The 6,407-nt window shown below is 43.2% G+C and overlaps 1 long non-coding RNA gene across 1 annotated transcript; it reads left to right on the top strand.

Moving 5' to 3' along the window:
- The first annotated feature begins 1,535 nt into the window (after positions 1-1,535).
- Positions 1,536-4,820, top strand: LOC135911534 (uncharacterized). Its single transcript, XR_010567380.2, has 3 exons — positions 1,536-1,872; positions 2,507-2,569; positions 4,600-4,820. It is a non-coding gene; the product is annotated as an uncharacterized lncRNA (long non-coding RNA).
- The last annotated feature ends 1,587 nt before the right edge of the window (positions 4,821-6,407 follow it).

Genomic DNA, 6,407 nt, shown 5'->3' with positions numbered 1-6,407 from the left:
ACTTGTCCGCGAATGTACAATCTTTTGCGTAAGTACAACACCTATGATGATTATAATAAAGAAAGTTCACTCTTATGGAAGGGGAACGGTAAACACGTTAAAAAAGGCACGGCACATGTTCCTGCTTGTGTAGCACCAGATAATGAATATTCTACTGAATTAAGAAAAAGAAGCAGCGGGTAATTGCTCGCTTAGAAGACCGATAAACGTGCAGTTCGATGAAATTTGAGAAATAATGATATTGAAGCTTCCAAGACTTTAGAAGAAAAGAAAAAGAAAATTAAGACTGAATCATCGCGACGGAACATGTCACAAGTCGCTGTAGGCGTCGAAGACCCTAGCTATAACGAAATTATTTTTGAACAGCTCCGATAGTGTCCATGCAACAATGGTTGCTTGCGTACTGTCAAATGCTCATATGCTGCGGCATAAAGCTCACGGCACGGTGCGAAAACGTGCTCGGAGCGAAAGCGAAACATTGCGCGAGGACATGCATGCAGACGCGAAGTCGGTCACCGCGAACCCGTGCGATCGCTGCACTGCAGCTTCATTCTGTTATGCTACATTTAGTTACACAGACAGCTATCCCACTATAAGAACATATTTCACATAGTTTTCTCAGCGATTGCTTACGTTTCACGCAAACCGGTTCGGTGGAATCGATTGCGGCGACCGCTCGCAGTGTCCCAGCTTACTGTATGTAGTAGGCAAAGAGATAGCGTTTGTAAACCATGGTTACAGTTATGCATGGTAGGGACGCGCCTGCCACTTATAATGAACTTCTTAAACACTTCTATCTCTCGTGGCGACAATACCCTCCTCTTCACCCCAAGCTCACTAGGCCTCAGGCACTGACATTCAGACTGTTGCAGACAGAAACCTATCCCAACCTGTTCACGTTACATGCGATATATCCGGAGATTTACACTGATGACGCGTGCCCTGCTTGCGGGGATAGATCAACACTTTCGCACATGCTCTGGGGATGTATCTCTATAGCAAGCCCTGACCGCAGCTCAGCTAGGAGGGAGGCGGCCCTCCGCAACCCACTCCTGGCTGAGCAACGTTGGGCTGTCCAGCAGGCCCACGATGCGGCTGGCAGGCTAGGCCTGTCGGTCCCGTCGTGGGAGCGGCCCGCGACGTGCTAATACGCGTTCTGCAGGACTGTAAAATAAAAGTTAATCAATCAATCAATCAATCAATCAATCAATCAATCAATCAATCAATGTAAACCATTCTGTGCTTTCTGTTTGTCCAACATGATTATGTTAAAGGTAAAATACTGCCATTTCGAGAGTACTTGCAAAATTGTTCAGGAGGGCTGCCGCGTAGTATGTTTATTTAACCTTTATTTAACGCCGACGCATGTGAGGCGCTTCCGACAGATGGCGACTCCGTAAGTCGTCCTCGCCCCCAATACCGACATCTTTAGTGACGGCCCCGTAGGTGTAGTGTTGTTAAAGCGACGGGCCCCGTCACCGTAGTGTGGATGTTAAAGTACCGGGCCCCGTCACTGTAGTGCAGATGTTAAAGTACCGGGCCCCGTCACTGTAGTGCAGATGTTAAAGTGCCGGGCCCCGTCACTGTAGTCACTACCTTGAAAAAAACGGCCACTCCCGCCCGCAATGTCTCGTTCGTGGGTTCGTTATGCCAGTTGTTCAAGCCGTTCTGTACATTTATACTGGATATTAACTGGAGTCATTTAGCTGTGCTGATGCTGTTTGCCGTGTGTTTTGCATCAGTGCTTCGTGGCATCGGCTGTATAGCGTGTTTTCGCCGACGGCTTACTACCACAATGGCGGGATCTGCGTTCGCCGCCTTCGTGTCTCGGTGCGTCTTTGTACGTCGCACGTTCGGATAACACTTTTTCCGGTAAGTGAAATACATTGCGCTTCGTTTTTCGTCAACAATGCGAATATATTTAGGTGTTACCCGCGGCAATTCTTGATATATGGGCTCTTCTGCCCTGCGAGTTTTCGTCATTACTTTTATACGAGGGTTCTGCTTGTGTTCAGCCGTTCAGCACTGCCGCGCTCCACGACTTCCGCAACAACAGTCAGAACTTTGCCCTGCTTGTTAGCCTGTGGTTAACGTAGCACGAGCCAACCGAAAGGAGTGCATTCGAAGATGACGCGCTGGCTGTAATGCTGAACCAGACTGAACTCGCCTTATTTTGTGTCCTTTTGTACTTACGTGTGCGCGCGTGTGTCAGTGACTATGCAGTTTGTAGCTATCCCACTTTATAGCAAAACAAAAAATATAACTGCAATGTTTACTTCAACTATACAATTCCAAATTAAATCGTCTGCTGATGTACAAATTTCACTTGTTTTGTTCTAAATAAGCAGCAAAACGTTTAACCTAGTAGGTGCTTCATCTGGGAGTGAAATCACGACAGCTTGGCATTTATTAATGAATGACTGTGACTGGGTCACCTTATGTGTAATTGCAAATCTGCCTTTCAACTGACTTGATGCTATCTTATTTTGTCCCTTTCACTCTATAGACGGCTGGACATCCTTCTTGTACCTTGGCGCTAGCTGGATGACGGGACCTCATCATGATCAGTGTAAGCCAATGTACTGTACCCTCTCTGGTCCTCCCAGTGCTTTTTATGTGGGTTAAGGCCAGGGAGCGCTTCGTGGTAATATAGCTAGTTGGTGTCTCACCAACGGCCATTTTTTAGCTCTGGTCCATTATAAGCTGCCACTATTATAACCAATTTCTCAGTGCCAGTGTACATACACAGTTCTACTAATAATTAGTTTCCCTAAGCCTTACAAAATTTACCTGTAGGTAGTCATTGCTATGTAAGAACTCACAAATTAACTCTGCTGTGTCATAGAAGTATTCCATACATGAGTAAAAATTTTCCACAACAGTGTACATTACATCTTGCTTCTCTAATGCACAAATGTATTCAAGCCAGTATTTGATTAGTTTGGTATTCTAAATGTTTTCTGTGTGATTTAGTTTCTTTACAGGAACTTACTGTACAGCATCAGCAAGCAGTCTTATTTAAGATTTATGTATGCTGTAAAAGGTGTGCTTTGCCGCTAGAATTGATAAAACATGGGCCAAGGCTTCCATACAAGGACAAACTTCAATTTCGTTCTACCACCATGAGCACTTGGCTGGTGCTTTCAAAATGAATCGCATCAAGTAGCTTGTGCCAGACTGTTTTTTAACCTTATTGTGAGGAGATCACAAAGTGATCTGTGGATGCGCCTGCGTCTGAGATATAGATTGCGCTGCAACATATGTGCGTGTAGAACAGGCATGATGCTGAGGGTTCCAGCAGTTTGCAGAGGTGCTTTTAAAATTTTGTCATGACTGCAATTTTACCTGTGCTGTTTTTTATCACCTATTTCAGTAATATCATTGGATGTGTTATCAGAATTTATCAATCTATTTGCCCTGGCCCATTAGCCTGCCACATTTGCCTCTTCACTAGGTGGGCAATTATTCTGCATGGACCATTACTTGAATACACCTTTTTGTGTGCAGTAGCTTCTCAGTTGCCAGTCAGCATAGATGCTCAGAATTACCTGAGAGTATAGATACACTGATAATTTGCCACCTATACGAATCACTTCACACTTTCTCACGCAAACAGCATGTTAACACTTCCAAGTCAGCGGGCAATGTTATCGTTTGATCACATCATGAGATACTTTCAACTTTGTATGAAGCATCATCCAAGGTGTTGCATCATTTGTGTGAGGTATTGCCCGAAGCCAATTAGGGTCACTTCAAAATATATCAACAAAAGTGATTGATCCAGCTAGGAGTGTTACTTTGGAACACTACTTTATCACCAGTCCTCCTTTGCATGCTACCTGCTTACTCTGTACTGTGTCATGTTTAAGTTTGAAAGACAGGCAACAGCTAGGCAGTGCAAAATGCCAAACTTGCTTTTAGTTCAACAATATAAAACGCTATTTAATTTTTAATTAAGTTAGTACATCATTTACCTGCAGAGTGAATTACTGTTTTAAACTGATTATATTTTGCAGGAAGCTTCTCAGACTTGTTTGACAGGTTGATAAGTCGCTTTTTAGCCACAAAACACCATACAATAATTTAAAGGCTGACTTTGAGTCTGCTATGCAACTTAACGACTATATGCCAGGAACAAGGCCTCTGAGTTGGGGCGCTGGCTAACACTCCCAGTGTTCTACTAGGACACATAAATACCCAAGAAAGTGGATGGGAAAACGACGCCGCTGTAGCTCAATTGGTAGAGCATAGCACGCGAAATGCGAACGTTGTGGGTTCAGTTCCCACCTGCGGCAAGGTGTTTTTTCATCCACTTTAATTTCCATTAATTTATCGTTTATTTAATTTATTAAGCACAAGTAATTTCCCCTATGTTGTCCTTGGTGTCAGTGTTTGTTGGCTTCTCATGATAGGAAATATACTAGTCATTTTAAACATCATCGCATACATACCTTAAGATACCCGTAATTTAAGAGAAAGGAATGCTTAAATTTATTTTTAATGTGAGCCAAACTTCTTACGTAGCACATATTGCTAATTGAAGTTCCAATTTCAACATTCCCATTTCCTCCCTTGCCCTTTTTTTCCTGTTCTGTGCAGGTATTGCTTTCCTATGTCTACAAGAACCGTCACGGGTGGCCTGTGACGGCAAGCTTTTGGGGGCAGCCAGTGCTCTCCTACGAAGGCTGGCCTACTCTGGCAGCGGCGGCAATCATCTTCAAGATTTATCGATGATCACCTTTGCTGCTATTTGTCACTCTTCTTAATTACACTTTCTGCATCTTTTCTAATCTATTAGGTAATAAAGTATGAGTATGTGACATGGTGTGAAGTTGATGCCTTGCTGCATTTTAGCTTGCAATCACCTTTTATGCATGAAAAGCTCATCATACAATTTATGAAAAAAAATAACAGCATATTATGATTTATCTTTCAGTATCTTGTAACATGCAACATACAAGGAATTCACTAATGGATGGTATGCCGAAGAACTGGCCATTATTTCTGCGTGATGCTGTGCAAGCATTTGGCGTTACCTTACAAGAGGCACCCGGAAAGTAAGTTACAATTTACTTTTAAATGAAGCATGGACATCAGAAAAAATATATTTATATTGCTAGTTAGAGTGGTTCGCAGAGTGTTTTTCCAGATGTGTACTATCCTTTATTTCTTAACTCATTGCAGCACAGTGTTCTGTTTCGTATACTGGTGTAAGGCTATTGTGCCCCCTGTAGCTGAAACCAGGATATAATTTTTGCCTGAACTGCAGCATCACTGACAAAATTTTTCTTTGCTAGAAACTATTTCAATTTGGTGGAGACCCAGCAGGGCGAAGTTTTGTCAATAATGGTGTGTTTCACGCAGAGATGTTCTTGTTTAGGTCAATGAGTGAACATTGGAAGTATATCAGCATACAATACAGATCTTGTTTGATTTGCAAAATAATTCTGACAGGTGGCATTCAATTGATTGGTCTAATTAAAAAGCACAAATTGACCAATGAGGCTGTACTACACTATTCCCATGTTTCACATCTGGAAAAAATACCTCTGCATCACTCTATCCGACAATATAAACTTTTTTTTTCTGATGTCCATGCCTCGTTTAAAATAAATTGTAACTGTGGGCAAACGTCGTGTTACTGTAAGAGCTGCCGCAAAAATTTGAGGGAATGTCTAATAAAAGTCTTCAGTTGTTCTTGTCAAGCTGTCCATTAGCCAACTTTTAGCGTAACGTTAGCAGGGCTAACTGAAGTACTTCTAGACGTCCATGGCTACAAAATGTCTTGATCAAGACAGCTACTAGGCTTTTGAATTAGCCGTTGAAGACATCTTTTAGACATCAAATAGCTGCTTGCGTGTTTCGTGGGTTATGTGCATCCATAAGCTGCAGCGACCAACTGTTTTTATCCAAGAAAGCCAGGTTTGTGGTTCAGCACACATCATACGCTGGCAAACTCACTGATGAGTCAACTCCCTCAGATCATCCCATGAGTCTGAGTGAGTCCAGCTGAGCAGTATTTTCGCGAATTTGAGCACGAGTGAGCTCGGCTGAGTAGTATATATTCTTACGAGTTCAAGTGAGCAGCTAAGTACAATTTTGGCGAGTCTAAATAGTGAGTTCCGATAATTTTGCCAACATAAATATGGTCCGTGTACTTTTGAAATTCAGGTACGACACTTGTGCATAGGTTGGAAATGAAGCTTCTCGCCAACGTGACAAAAATTATAGTGTCCCGTTGCATCCCACATGCTGGGCTTAATTGCGAATGAAAGGGTGCGAGGGTGAGCCGAGAAGGATGGCGGCTTTATGCGCGCTCTCCACGTCCCGTGATCAAGCGCGCGCTAGGGTCGGAGAGCGCGCGACGTCTCTTGCCCGGCCGTGCCCGTGCATATGGCTGTCCGCGC

Source organism: Dermacentor albipictus, chromosome 7 (assembly GCF_038994185.2).
Source record: "Dermacentor albipictus isolate Rhodes 1998 colony chromosome 7, USDA_Dalb.pri_finalv2, whole genome shotgun sequence".
In the NCBI taxonomy this organism is placed as follows: Eukaryota; Metazoa; Arthropoda; class Arachnida; order Ixodida; family Ixodidae; genus Dermacentor; species Dermacentor albipictus.
The sequence above is the reverse complement of the archived record's forward strand: the minus strand, read 5'-3'. Positions and strand labels throughout refer to the sequence as shown.